Raw genomic sequence first — 15,480 nt, forward strand, 5'->3', positions numbered from 1 at the left:
TTCCAAATGGAATCCTATTCCCTATGTAGTGCGTTAATTTAATGCATTCCAAATGGCACACTGTTCCCTGTATAGTGCACTACTTTTGCCCAGGGCAGTACATATGGAATATGGTGCCATTTGGGATCACATTCTTTGCCTCTGGAGATAAGAAGAATGGAATAAGGCTAACTGCATACACACAGCTACCAGGACACCTGCCCAGAAAACAGGTCTCATGAATAGATCTAACGTTAAATGTTTTAACAGTTTGAATAATGAATCAGGATGTATGTACCATTTGGGGTGACTATGATATGAGCACGTGTATTTCTACGTTATGAATCTAACAGTGGCAGAATCTAACGCTTTAAATCAATCGGTTGGATCGTTTGTTTGTTGATATTAGGTTGAAAAAGCTTAAATCTCTAACTTTAGAGCCTGCATGGGCGGGTTAAGGTTTGTCTCCTCTATTGTGGTAGGCTACCCTGCCCGTGTTAAGGTTTCTCTCTTGTATCGTGATAGGCCACTTCTGTTCCAGCCAGGGCTTCTCTGGTCTCTGATTGGTAGGGAATGGGGAGAAGAGGTCTCAACACACACAATATTACATAGTCTGCATCTGAAATGGTACCCTATTCCCTATATAGTGCACTACTTTTAACCAGAGCCCTATGGGCTTAGTGCACTATATACATGTAGGAAATAGGGTACCATTTCGGATACACAACAACAGGAACAAGAGCACTGATCCTAGTACGCTACAAATCATCCCCACCAAATCAAGATCGAGTTTAAGATCAAGATCAGGATTAAGATCAATTTATTCAAAAGAGAAGTGTTGGATAAACTGACTCAGTCAGCTCTTAAGTAATGGCATTGATATAATCATATATTCTGTCATATCAGGATATATTACTCAATACTCAAACATATTTCTCACACATTAAAATGAAACAATGCAACAAAAACACAAAAAGTCCAAACTAAACTAAAACTTTAATCCCAGCTCGCTACCTGGCGTGTACGTACCCTGTTCCCCAAGCAGAGATTGGTTTCATTCCGATTCTGTACCCTTTACCTAGTGTACACTCCCCCTTTATGCATTTATAAGGATTGGATTGGTGCAAGCAAGTTTCCACCATGCTCCTTACACCAGTCAATTCCTTTTAAATCCATGTTAGGGAGTGTACAATTGCACACTTTAGGAGAAGGGTAGCGAATAGGACAACAGCCATTATTACCATTAAATTAGGGCTCTTTAATATGAAGGGCCCCGCTTTTTTATTGTCCTTCTCCCCGGTCCTATCTCAAATGGAAGCCTACAACATAGGGGCTTGTGGAAATCTTAGATGACTAGATACGCAATATGGGAGGAGCACCATCTGGCCGACTGATTGACTAGATGGCATTTTTACCATATACTTACATGTGTCCAATTCGCTGAGATCTCTGCAAATGCATACAAAGGATGTAGGGTCTAGGGGTCCATTTAGTATTGGGGCTCTCTACTATAAAACCCTCTGAAGGCCTCCTTCTCTCTAAAAGAACATAAAAGGAATATTTTCAGGCACATTTTCCGTTTACTGTATAGGGCCAGGAAGTTAATCCTGACCATGTGACCTGACCAGGACTAAATGCATTACGCTACACTTAAAGCCACGTTCAAAACAAATGGAAACTGGGAACTCTTAGACTTTTGACTTCAGTGCACTCAAGATAACTGGGAATTAGGAAAAAAATTGTCATCCAACTCGGAATTCCAAGTCAGGAACTCGGGCCTCTTTCTAGAGCTCCAACTTTCCGACCTGAAAATCACTGACGTCATGATTTTCCCCCAGAGTTCCCCGTTGTCTTGAAAGCACTATAAGACCCAGAGTGTTACCTGGTGAGGTCATCTGTGATTAGGAAGAACTCCCAACCCAATCAATTTTACCTGTACATATCCCTGTAGTGTACAACACATTTTTTACGCTTAACAATAACACGTTAACTCTCTCCGCTCAAATTGCTCATTGCGTCGTCATATCCGAACAAAGGTAAGACATTAGAGCACATTGCTTCTCAATGGAAGGGTAGTGTACATCTTCGTTAGGGTCGTGTTCATTAGGGCAGAATGTTTCAAAACGTTTTGTAACAGAAAACAAATGCAAATTCAGGTGGTACCTCCCCCCTGTTCATCTGTTTTATGCCTTTTCGAACACGACTCAGTACTATAGTGTTATAGCAGTGTCCAGCAGGGCCTTCTCTCTTCCAGCCTTCTCTCTTCCAGCCTTCTCTCTTCTAGCCTTCTCTCTTCTAGCCTTTCTCTCTCTCACCCTTCTCTCTCCCAGCCTTCTCTCTTCCAGCCTTCTCTCTTCCAGCCTTCTCTTCTCCAGTCTTCTCTCCTCCACCCTTCTCTTCTCCAGTCTTCTCTCCTCCAGCCTTCTCCCTGAGCGCAGTGAGCAGCCCTCCTAGATAGAAACATATAAATAGTTTGTTTTCTCCATAATTTGCACATTACTAGTTTCTTCTTGTATAATTGTGTAACTATGAAAATTAACCAACCAGGAAACCAAACTAACAACATTATTGATCAGTCATGGTAAAATAGTATGCATTGCATGGCTTTCTGTTTTAAAACAGGAAAGGGGGAATCCAAAATAAACCAGGTGCTGGGCAGGGTTTTTCTGCCCTAAATACAGTATGTGTGACCTTGCTATGCTGGAACTACTGGGTGGTTGTCACTTCAGTGTTTTCTCTCTCTCTCTACCTCTGCTGCATCTCCTCCTCTGTTTATTCTCTCTCCTAACCTGTGCTGAGGGTTAGCTGTAATCCCTATAGAGGTTGACACATCCTCCTCTACCCTGTGCTGAGGGTTAGCTGTAATCCCTATAGAGGTTGACACATCCTCCTCTACCCTGTGCTGAGGGTTAGCTGTAATCCCTATAGAGCTTAGCTGTAAACCCTATTGAGATTAGCTGTAAACCCTATAGAGGTTAGCTGTAAACCCTATAGAGGTTAGCTGTGATCCCTATAGAGGTTAGCTGTGATCCCTATAGAGGTTAGCTGTGATCTATAGAGGTTAGCTGTTGATCCCTATAGGGTTAGCTTAGATCTATAGAGGTAGCTATGATCCCTATATTGGTTAGCTGTAAACCCTATAGAGGTTAGCTGTAACCCTATAGAGGTTAGCTGTACCCTATAGAGGTTAGCTATGATCCCTATAGAGGTTAGCTGTGTCCCAATAGAGGTTAGCTGTAAACCATATAGAGGTTAGCTGTAAACCTATAGTAGGTTAGCTGTAAACCCTATAGAGGTTAGCTATGATCCCTATAGAGGTTAGCTATGATCCCTATAGAGGTTAGCTGTGATCCTATAGGGTTAGCTGTGTCCCAATGGGTTAGCTGTGATCCCATAGAGGTTAGCTGTAAACCCTATAGAGTTAGCTGTAACCCATAGAGTTAGGTGATCCCTTAGAGGTTAGATGTGATCCTATAGAGGTTAGAGTGTGATCCCTATAGAGGTTAGATGTGATCCCTTATAGAGGTTAGCTGTGATCCCTATAGAGGTTAGATGTGATCCCTATAGAGGTTGGTGCCTATAAATGATTAGATGTGATTACCTATAGAGGTTAGATGTGATCCCTATAGAGGTAGATGTGATCCCTATAGAGGGTTAGATGTGATCCTATAAATGTTAATGTATCCTATAGAGTTAGATGTGATCCCTATAGAGGTTAGATGTCTATAAATTTAGATGTATCCCTATAGAGGTTAGATGTTGATCCTATAGAGGTTAGATTGATCCCTATAGAGGTTAGATGTGATCCCTATAGAGGTTAGATGTTGATCCCTATAGAGGTTAGATGTGATCCTATAATGTTAGATGTCATCCCATGAGGTTAGAGGGTTTAGAGGTTAGATGTCATCCCTATAGAGGTTAGATGTTCATCCCTATAGAGGTTAGATGTATCCCTATAGAGGGTTAGATGTTGATCCCTATAGAGGTTAGATGTGATCCCTATAGAGGTTAGATGTGACCCTATAGAGGTTAGATGTGATCCCTATAGAGGTTAGATGTGATCCTATAATGTTAGTGTATCCCTATAGAGACCGTATAGAGTTAGATGTGATCCCTATAGGGTTAGATGTGATCCCTATAGAGGTTAATGTGATCCCTATAAGGTTAGATTGATCCCTATAGAGGTTAGATGTGATCCCATGAGGTTAGATGTGATCCTATAGAGGTTAGATGTGATCCCTATAGGGTTAGATGTGATCCCTATAGAATGTTAGATGTGATCCTATAGAGGTTAGATGTGATCCCTATAGAGATTAGATGTGATCCCTATAGAGATTGACACATTTCCCTGCAGACATCTTTGTTGTTAGTCTATTTTCAAACAGCAGTGTGTCTCGGCCTCCTACACAGTGAACTGGGTAAATAGTCTACTGATCTGCGCTGGCCCTCCTCTCACCTAGCATGCCACAGGAACGACAGGAGGGCAACAGTACCTGCAGTCATTTTCTCCTCTCCCGACCTCCACGCTTCACACATCGGGAAGAACTGCTTGTTGTCACACAGTAATAATCTACAAGGACATATAGGGCCACCAATGGAGAAGGACCTAGGGTCACCTCTAACCAATTGGAGATGACCTAGGGTCACCTCTAACCAATTGGAGAAGCACCCAGGGCCAGGGCCAATTGGAAGGAGAACCTAGGGGTCACCACCAATGAGGAACAATGTTCCTTGCTCACTTTGATTGTGCCCCAGGAGCAGGAAGAGGAATTTACTGTATCGTGGAGTATTGCCACAGTATACATGACTAGACACGTTTATTATATAGCAAAGACCTCTGACATACTGCAGTGACTTCTCTCTGACATACTGCTAACATATTCTCTCTGAACTGACATACTGCAGTGAATTATTCTCTCTGTACCGAATACTGCAGTGACATTATTCTCTCTGAACTGACATACTACAGTGACATTTTCTCTCTGAATACTGCAGAAAATTACTTCTCTCTGACATACTGCAGTGACATTCTCTCTGAATACACATACTGCAGTGACATTATTCTCTCTGACATACTGCAGCGACATTCTCTGTCTGAACTAACACTACTGCGAGAACATTATTCTCTCTGACATACTGCAGTGACATTATCTCTCTGAATGACATACTGCAGTGACATTATTCTTCTGCTGACATATGCAGTACCTTTCTCTCTGACATACTGCAGTGACTTTTCTCTCTGACATACTGCAGTGACATTATTCTCTCTGTACTGACATACTGCAGTGACATTATTTATCTCTGTACTGACATATTGCAGTGACATATTCTCTCTGACATACTGCAGTGACATTATTCTCTCTGACATACTGCAGTGACATTATTCTCACTGACATACTGCGTGACATTATTCTCTCTACATACTGATGACTTATTCTCTCTGACTGAAACACTGCAGTGACATTATTCTCTTTGACATACTGCAGTAACCTATTCTCTCTGAACTGACCATCTGCAGTGACATTATTACTCTGACATACTGCAGTGACATTATCATCTCTGATACTGCATACTGCGCGTGACATTATTCTCTCTGAACATCATTATATGCAGTGGACATTATTCTCTCTGTACTGAATATGCTGACTTATTCTTCTCACTGTTATGACATACTGCCAGTGACATTATTCTCTTCTGACATATCGCAGTGACATTATTCTCTCTTGACATACTGCAGTGACATTTTTCTACTCTGACATACTGCAGTGACATTATCTCTCTCTGACATACTGCAGTAACTATTTCTCTCTGCTGACATATGCAGTGACATTATTATCTCTGACATACTGCAGTGACATTATTCTCTCTGTACGACATATGCCAGTTGACATATTACATCCTGACATACTGCAGTGACATTTATCTCTCTGTATGACATTACTGCAGTGACATTATCTCTCTGTCTGACATACTGCAGTGACATTATTCTCTCTGACATATCGCATGTGGACATTATTCTCTCTGACATACGTGCAGTGACTTTCTCTCTGTACTGACATACTGCAGTGACATTATTCTCCTTGACATATGCGTATTCTATCTACACATACTGCAGTGACCTTATTCTCTCTGACATACTGCAGTAACCTATTTCTCTCTGACTGACATACTGCAGTAACCTTTTCTCTCTGAATACTGCAGTGACTATTATTCTCTCTTACTCGACATACTGCAATGATTATTTCTCTCTGTATGACATACTGCAGTAACCTTATTCTCTCTGAATATGCAGTGACATTATTCTCTCTGTCTGACATACTGCAGTGACATTATTCTCTCTGTACTGACATACTGCAGGTTGCACATTATTCTCTTTTGTTTGGAGGTGCAATAGTACGTAAGAACACTCGACCAGAATGATGAGGAAAGGTATGTATACCAGCACATACTGTTCTGAAACAGTTAGCTGCAGTGGAGGGTGTGTGTGTGTGTGTGTGTGTGTGTGTGTGTGGTTGTGTTGTGTGTGTGTGTGTGTGTGTGTGTGTGTGTGTGTGTTGTGTGTGTGTGTGTGTGTGTGTGTGTGTGTGTGTGGTGTGTGTGTGTGTGTGTGTGTGTGTGTGCACGTGGTGTGTGTCTTGTGTGTGTGTGTGTGTGTGTGTGTGCACGTGGTGTGTGTCTTTGTGTGTGTGTGTGTGTGTGTGTGTGTGTTATGTGTTTTATAAGAGCCATCAGTTTGTGATGCTCTACGTGTGTGGGGAGAGAGAGGCGAGAGATGAACAAGCATACTGCAGTCCATCCAATGCATACTGAGTATCTCTCCTTCTATTGCCCTCTCTCTTTCTCTCTCCATCAGTCTATCACTCACAGTCACAAGCCTCTGTGATGGAAGGAGAGTTTTAGGTCAGGGAAAAAGGAAAATGAGGGACTCCAACATCTCCTTCTTTCAGGTGCTCTCTTCGCTTTCATTTCTTCTCATCTACATGTTTGAACTTTTTCTTTGTTTACTGATGGTTTGTTTGTTTACCCTATACATTTTTGTTTGTTGTTTATGTAGATTATTTCTTCACAGTGTGCTTTTGTAGTGGCTGCTCCTGACTGGCCGAGGTGGAGGAGGTGGAGTCAGTAAGGAGAGAAGAGGATTGGCACGTGGGAGGTGCGCATGGGCCCGGGGGCGGGTCTTAAGATGGCATGGCTGAGAGGTGGGCCCTGTAATAGGTGGTGGTGGTGGTGGTGATGCGGGTGGTGCTGGGCCGAAGATGCTGCTGCAGCACGAAGCTGAGCCAATTGGTGGTTTGAGGAAGCGGCTGCGGCCATCGCCGCAGCAACAGCCAGGGGACTGGGCAAGAGCCCTGCCCCCAAACATTTGGAGAGATCCTTAGAGAAGTTCAGAGAGGACTGAGGGAGGGAGGGAGGGCGGGAGGGAGGGAGGGAGGGAGGGAGGGAGAGAGAGTTTAGTGGCAGACGGTGAACACATGTAGCGCAAAACAAATATAGAAATAACATTTCAGTTTGTACCTCTTTGATCTGTCATAACACAGAGGCTTCTGATTAGACTGTATGTCCAGCACATTCCAAAATGGAACTTCAGGGCATTAGTAATGCATCTACCTATTGATTACTCAGAAAACAGCCTCCTCACTATCAGTGGATAAACTAGTTAATTTGAGCTAGCCCTGGCAAGGGATAATCATTGGTTAAACTAGCCTTGGCCCAGTAGAGGTCAGGTAAGTGATCAGAAGTGAAAGGTTACCGTGAGGTCAGCTACCCTGTGCTTCTTGTGTCGGCTGAGAAGAGGGTTAGGTTTTCCTGCCACTCCGTCCCGGTGCCTTCGACTAGATATGTGCTGCAGGGAGGGAGAGCGATATACAGGGTTAGACGGCAGACGATCCAGGACCGACACAGTCACATTGCGACTGCACCATATGTCTTTCATCTATCCAATCTTCTCAGTTAGTGCGTAAGGAGCACGTGCTGGCGGTCGATTTGGAATAGTAGTCACCTCTAGGGGTCTTTAGGGGCCTAGTGTGGAAATGAGACATCACCTCTAGGGGTCTTTAGGGGCCTAGTGTGGAAATGAGAAGTCACCGCTAGGGGTCTTTAGGGGACCTAGTGTGTGAAATGAGACTCACCTCTAGGGTCTTTAGGGCCTAGTGTGTGGAATAAGACATCACCTCTTAGGGGTCTTTAGGGCCTAGTTGGAAATGAGACATCACCTCTAGGGGTCTTTAGGGCCTAGTGTGGAATGAGACTCACCTCTAGGGTCTTAGGCCTAGTGTGAAATGAGACATCCCTAAGGGTCTTTAGGGGACAGTGTGGAAAAGAGAAGTCACTTAGACGCCGTCTTAGGGGCCTGGTGGAAATGAGCAGTCACCTTAGGGTCTTTAGAGGCCTAGTGTAATGAGACATCACCTCTAGGGGTCTTTAGGGGCTAGTGTGGGAGAAGTCACTCTAGGTCTTTAGGGCCTAGTGTGGAAATGAGAAGTCACCTCTAGGGTCTTTAGGCCTGTGTGGAAATGAGAAGTCATCTGGATAAAGGGGTCTACTGTAAGTGCCCCACCTGTTTGAGAAGCAGTTCAGGGTTGACCCGATGTTGCAAATCCCACGCACGCACGCACGCACACGCACCACACACACAACACATCTTCCTCACCTGTTTGAGTTGAAAAGTTCAGAGTTGACCTCTCCATTGCAGATCTCACAGTGGAAGGTGCGTTCCTCATGTGGGGTCAGTGGTCCCCTCCCAGCTCCCCCGGGTGTTGAGGCCCAGCCGAGGTACGCTTGATAGGGCCAGCCCACTGCGAGCCTCCAGGATAGTTTTGTGTTTGGTACCTTACACACACAAGTTTTCTATAAATTGACTTAAAAAAATGGTGTCTAACTCATCCCGTGATGGATGGTCAAGACACAAAATAAAATGCATCAGTCCATCATTAACCACACACACACACACACACACACACACACACACACACACACACACACCACACACACACACACACACACACACACACACACACACACACACACACACACACACAAAGCATCAGTCTTTAGTCCAGGATAACATCACCCCAACACTAACAAAAGCGTATACACCATGCTGAACTGTTCTATAACCCCATCTACCAGCCAGAGCTTATTGAACTGTTCTATAACCCCATCTATCAACCGGAGCTCATTGAACTGTTCTATAACCCCATCTATCAACCAGAGCTCATTGAACTGTTCTATAACCCCATCTATCAGCCTCATTGATATGTTCAGCCACGGCTCATCACCATGAGTATCTGGGCTCTATCTCCCCTTAATGGTGGGGAATATGACAATGACAAATATCAGGATGTGTTAACTAGCTGTTAGAGTATTAACTAGCTGCTAGAGAAGTCTCTGTACTGTACCGCCATCTGAACCACAGGAGGTTGGTGGCACCTTAATTGGAGAGGACGGGCTCGTGGTAATGGCTGGAGCCGAATGGTATACATCAAACATGGTTTCCATGGGTTTGATTCCATTTCATTAGCTCTGTTCTGGCCATTACTATGAGTCGTCCTCCCCTCAGCAGCCTCCTGTGATCTGAACATTGTTCTAACTCAGCACTGGTAGGCAGCAGAGTAGAGCACAGAAAGCACATGTACAGTTAGTGAAATTTGATGGTGTAGGGTGAAGTTACCCCTAGATGCTGATATTGAGTCAGTTAATGGTTAATGTAAGGATTGGGGAAGGGGAAGCTGATCCTAGATCTATTCTTAGGGGAAACTTCACCCCGGAGTGGAATGGGACTAGGAGGGGAGGTGTAGTGTGGTATATTAACCACTAGAGGGCCACGGTGATGTGGTAACGCTGTAGGCTACAGTAGTGGCGTTATGGCTGTAACCGACATTGGCATAGAACTGAAAGACGTCTATCTCTCTCTGTTCTATTAGGGTAGCCAATTGAATGTTCTGGGTTAGGGTTTGCTTTTCTGAGAGGTCATGTGGATGGTAGTAATAATGTCTTAAAAGTGTCAACATCTAGATGACATCTGTAAAATTGAAGTCAACTCGGTGCATAGGTCAACTGATTTTGGTCCTCAAAGAATGGAAGAGCATAGTGCAGTATGTTCTGTGAGCTGCTTCGTGGTGGAATATGAGTGTTATTCTCTTGTTGAAATGGTTTGCATTACACACACAGACAGCCCTGACGATAGTTAGTTCTGGTCCTAGTTCTGGTCCTAGTTCAGAAGGTAGTATTAATGTGTCAAATCTAGAGGTTATTAGTCATGACATCACAATACAAAGGTGCATTCAAACTCAATGACTTCTAGTCTTCAAAGAGTGAAAGAGCTGTCTGTTTTCTGTGCTCTCTCATGTGCTGAAATATGAGTGTCATTCCTTGTTCAAGTTGTGTGCATTAGATAGACTGACAGCATACATGTTGTTGTGCCAAAAGAGTTCCTTTCTAACTAGTGTGTTAGAGAAAGGACAGTGTGCTCAGTCTAAAAATATGATTCTTATTTCCTGCATTACACACAGATGTCCTTCTGCCAAAATTGTTCCTTTATAACTAATTTCATGTTTTGTTCTTGGATGAAAAATTCTAGTCATGTCCTATCCTCCGTGTCCCCACTACTCCCCCGATCCCAGAACCTCAATCACGCCATTTTGCACTTGGTCTGACTGAGAGTTTGTATACGTCCCAAATGGCACCCTATTTCCTGTATGGTGCGCTACTTTTCAACAGAGCTCTGGTCAAAAGTAGTGCATTCTATAGGGAATAGGGTGCCATAGGTTGCCATTTTACTTTGACTTGTTCTCCCAAATCCCTGATCTTTGAGCAGTGAGTAATAGGTTACAGCAGGGGAACATGGGGGAGGTTTGGGGGGGTGGGGGAGGAGGGGGATAAAGAAGGAGGAGGAGGGAGGTCTGGAAGGACTGATTTCACTTGTGGCCAATAATGTGCACTTGGAGTTTTTTGCGGTCTTTGTTCTATTCTCGGCAGACAATAGATGAACCCTGTCTGGGTTTTCTCGTCCTGCGTGCCGAGCTGCTTGACTCACAGTTACAATGAAACACTACACAAACAGACAGGAGATGTCTCCAAACATGAGAAGAGACAATACACACCCATCCTTTTTGTTCATAGCACTGCTAGTCACACTGTGCATGTCTGTCTGTCTGTCTGTCTGTCTGTCTGTCTGTCTGTCTGTCTGTCTGTCTGTCTGTCTGTCTGTCTGTCTGTCTGTCTGTCTGTCTGTCTGTCTTTTGGTCTTCTCGCTTCTTGTTTGTCTTTTCTCTTTGCTTCTGCTGCTGTTGTCGCTTGTCGTTTCTTCCGTCGGCTGTCTGTCTGTCTGTCTGCTGTCTGTCTGTCTGTCTGCCTCTGTCTGTCTGTCTGTCTGTCTGTCTGTCTGTCTGTTCTGTCTGTCTGTCTGTCTGTCTGTCTGTCTGTCTGTCTGTCTGTCTGTCTGTCTGTCTGTCTGTCTGTCTGTCTGTCTGTCTGTCTGTCTGTCTGTCTGTCTGTCTGTCTGTCTGTCTGTCTGTCTGTCTGTCTGTCTGTCTGTCTGTCTGTCTGTCTGTCTTCTGTCTGTCTGTCTGGTTGTCTGTCTGTCTGTCTTGTCTGTCTGTCTGTCTGTCTGTCTGTCTGTCTGGTCTGTCTGTCTGTCTGTCTGTCTGTCGGTCTGTCTGTCTGTCTGTCTGTCTGTCTGGTCTGTCTGCTGTCTGTCTGTCTGTCTGTCTGTGCTGTCTGTTCTGTCTGTCTGTCTGTCTGTCTGTCTGTCTGTCTGTCGTCTGTCTGTCGTCTGTCTGTCTGTTCTGTCTGTCTGTCTGTCTGTCTGTCTGTCTGTCTGTCTGTCTGTCTGTCTGTCTGTCTGTCTGTCTGTCTGTCTGTCTGTCTGTCTGTCTGTCTGTCTGTACGTACAACACATGCTTTTATTTTTCAAAGTATTGTTTTGGGAATGAGAGATATTGCTTCCAGATTGTGCTAATATAATTGCAAAACGGTTTTCTAATGATCAATTAGATTTTTAATTGAGAAACTTGGATTAGCTAACACAACGTGCCGTTGGAACACAGGAGAGATGATTGCTGATAATGGGCCTCTGTATGCCTATGTAGATATTCCATAAAAATCTGCCGTTTCCATCTACAATAGTCATTTACAACATTAACAATGTCTACACTGGATTTCTGATCAAATTTATGTTATTTTAATGGACAAAAAATGTAATTTTATTTCAAAAACAAGGACATTTCTAAGTGACCCCAAACTTTTGAAATGTAGTGTATATCATTTGTATCAAGGTGTACAACATCTAAAGACCTGCATCACCATACTGAGAGATTTGTAGTTTCTAAAATGACTTATTTATGTGTTATTGGATCCTGTGTTCATGTTTTCCATGGCCCCCATACTGCAGAACGAGCAATGAGGAAGTCTATAGCGGGTGGGGTATGTTTCTCAAAACCAATTGAAATTGCAAAAAAAAGTATCTGGACCTTTCTATAACTTGACATTTACATAAAAAAATTGAGAATTGGTTAAAAAATAGTGAACCAGCGCTTTAAGTACCTACTATTCAGAGGACTACTAAGTGTCCTCTCCTAGATTAGTGACCTGAGAGGGCCACCATACCATACACCCATACACTAAGCTATGTACCTTTGTTGTGAGCCTCCAGCTGTGAGAGGGAGTTGACGGACACTTTGCACAGTGAGCAGTAGAGGAGCTTCTTGGCCTTGTCCTCCTCTGTCTCTGGGCCGGCTGGGGCCCCGGGAGTCACAGGGGCCACTGGAACACCACTCTGCTCAGGGTTGGTGGTGTCGAAACCCATGGGGGAGTCAGAGGATGAGGGGAGAAGGGGAGAAGGGGTGGGGGTGGTCCAGCATGGGATAACGGAGGGGGCAAGGGGGAGCGGGGCGTAGGAGGGGTGGAGAGGGGAGGCAGGGGGGGTAGGGGCGCAGGCAGGGCCATGAGAGGCACCCCGTTTAACAGTGGTGGCAGAGAGAGGCGTGGTTCATCTGGAAAGGGATAGAGTAAAAATATCATGTCAAATGAAATGCAGTGTTGGCAGAAAATCTAAACAGACTTGTTTTTCTGAGTAAAAGCGTATAACTAAAACAATGAAGTGTTTACAATAGACTTTCGATGATGCCTTTCAAGTATGTATGCGGTGAAGCAAAGTCAAAATGTTTCATTTTCACATGTAACCAACCACATCCTTACCCAAGTCAAGCCAGAGGCCCCTTCAACTACAATACACTGGCTGGTTCTGAGATCACGCAAACCCCATTTTAAGCTAATTTTAATTCACTAAAGTAAAGGACTCCAAAAGCAAAACACTGGCCTGGCATTATGGGGAAGTATTTTAGTATTCAGTATGACCTTATCATTGTGAAGTGTTACTATAGCAATTATATATGGGGATTGGAGGAAGCAGACCTGAAACCAGGGACAGAGCCAATAACATAGATGTAATGATGTACTGTATGAACACATGGCATATACAGTATATATGTCAGGGGACAACACTGTAACTTCAACAGACATGTTTTCTCTTTTGAAGTGTCATAGTACTTCTCTGCTCTCACTAATTGTATAGTGCACTACTGTTGACCAGCGCCCCCTGGTCTCATTTCCCATAGTGCACTGCTTCTGACCGGAGCTCTGCCATAGTCAATAGTAGTGCACATAAGGAATATGGTGCCAATCCGGACGCAGACTGTATGGAGCCTGATCATTGGATGATTGTTCTGTTACTGTATCTATGTCGGTCTCTCCCTGAAGAGGTAGCCTACCAACTTTCTGCATATAAACTGCATTGTATTTGATTCAGACGGCCAAATAAAAAAGCTGTTGTCTCTTCCCGATGTATCAAATGAAAAAGCTGTTGAGTGCTTTCAATTCCACTGGTTTCCCAGGCAAATAGGACGTTCTACATTGGAGGAGCTTCCAGCTGCTCTTTATTCTGCATCTCTGCATGTCTGGGAGGGATCACAAAGCTGAACTTCTACCTTCACGCACTGAAAATGACACCACATAGAACATGCGTGTGCCGTGTACATACACACTCCTCGCCCCCCCACCTCTGTCAGATCTCTCCACCACGCACGTCAGTTACCAAGTGGGTGTGTTGGGGTAGGGTGAATCCTCAGTGTATATCCAGGTGTTCCTTTAGGTAGGCTATAGGGGAGGAAGGGGGCCCCATCCAGCCCTCCTCCACCCAGCCGTGTTAGGGTTCTAGGGGTAGGGTACCCCATGTGTATGGTCAGGCGTTGGGGTAACAGGGTAGGCAGGGAGCCTGTGTCCCTCCACCCCTCTCCTCTCCTCTGGCTGCTGTGTGTGGTCAGGTATTGTGGTTACAGGAGGAGGCAGGAGTGGTATTTAAGGGGGGCATTTTCACTTTGGATGAATAGCGTGCCCAGAGTGAACTGCCTCCTACTCTGTCCCAGATGCTAATATATGCATATTATCATTACTATTGGATAGAAAACACTCTGAAGTTTCTAAAACTGTTTGAATGATGTCTTTGAAGTATAACAGAACTCATATGGCAGGCAAAAACCTGAGAAAGAATCCAAACAGGAAGTGGGATTCTGAGGCTGGTCGATTTCAACTCATCGCCTATTGAAATCCCAGTGGGATATGGATCTGTTCACTTCCTACCGCTTCCACTAGATGTCAACAGTCTGAGAACGTTGAATGAAGCTTCTACTGTGATGTTGAGCCGGATGGGAGCTGTTTGAGTCAGTGGTCTGGCAGAGAGCCAGGTCCTGGTCAAGCGCATTCCCCATGATATCGACTTGCGTACCATTACTTCTATAGCACAAAGGGATTCTCCGGTTGGAACGTTATTGAATATTAGATAACAACATTCTAAAGATTGATTCTATACTTAGTTTGACAAGTTTATTCGACCTGTAATATAACTCTTTGAAGTTTTCGTTCCGAAGTTCGCCTGGACCTGCACGAGCGTTTGGATATGTGTACTAAACGTGCTAACAAAAGTAGGACATAAATAATGGACATTATCGAACAAAACAACAATTTATTGTGGAACTAGGATTCCTGGGAGTGCATTCTGATGAAGATCATCAAAGGTAAGGGAATATTTCTAATGTAATTTCGTATTTCTATTGACTCCAACATGGCGGAGGAAATGTTGTTTCTATCTGAGCGCCGTCTCAGATTATTGCATGGTTTGCTTTTTCCGTAAAGTTTTTTAAAATCGACACAGCGGTTTTTGCATTAAGATTACGAACGTTGTATCTTTACATTCTATGTTAAAACATTTATCTTTCATCAAAGTTTATGTGAGTATTTCTGTTATTTGATGTGGCTCTCTGCAATTTCTCGGTATTTTGGAGGCATTATTCTGACATGCGCCATGTACTGAGATTTTTGGATATAGATATGCACATTATCGAACAAAACATACATGTATTGTGTAACATGATGTCCTTTAGTGTCATCTGATGAAGATCATCAAAGGTATATGAATATCTATTATCTCATATTCTGCTTTTTGTC

The 15,480-nt window shown here is 43.9% G+C and overlaps 1 long non-coding RNA gene and 1 pseudogene across 5 annotated transcripts; both read right to left on the bottom strand.

Moving 5' to 3' along the window:
- Positions 1-4,548: 4,548 nt before the first annotated feature.
- Positions 4,549-6,336, bottom strand: LOC139028051 (uncharacterized). Of its 5 annotated transcripts, none has more exons than XR_011480224.1 (4): positions 6,308-6,336; positions 6,084-6,126; positions 5,211-5,376; positions 4,549-4,833 (listed from the first exon to the last, which is right to left on the bottom strand). It is a non-coding gene; the product is annotated as an uncharacterized lncRNA (long non-coding RNA). The 5 variants fall into 5 exon arrangements; XR_011480223.1 differs by lacking the exon at positions 4,549-4,833 and adding an exon at positions 4,841-4,959; XR_011480220.1 differs by lacking the exon at positions 4,549-4,833 and adding an exon at positions 4,972-5,132.
- A 2,359-nt stretch (positions 6,337-8,695) lies between these two features.
- Positions 8,696-15,480, bottom strand: part of LOC111966814 (zinc finger protein 385A-like) — a 76,274-nt pseudogene continuing 69,489 nt past the window's right edge.

Source organism: Salvelinus sp. IW2-2015, linkage group LG7, assembly GCF_002910315.2.
Source record: "Salvelinus sp. IW2-2015 linkage group LG7, ASM291031v2, whole genome shotgun sequence".
Lineage (NCBI taxonomy): Eukaryota > Metazoa > Chordata > Actinopteri > Salmoniformes > Salmonidae > Salvelinus > Salvelinus sp. IW2-2015.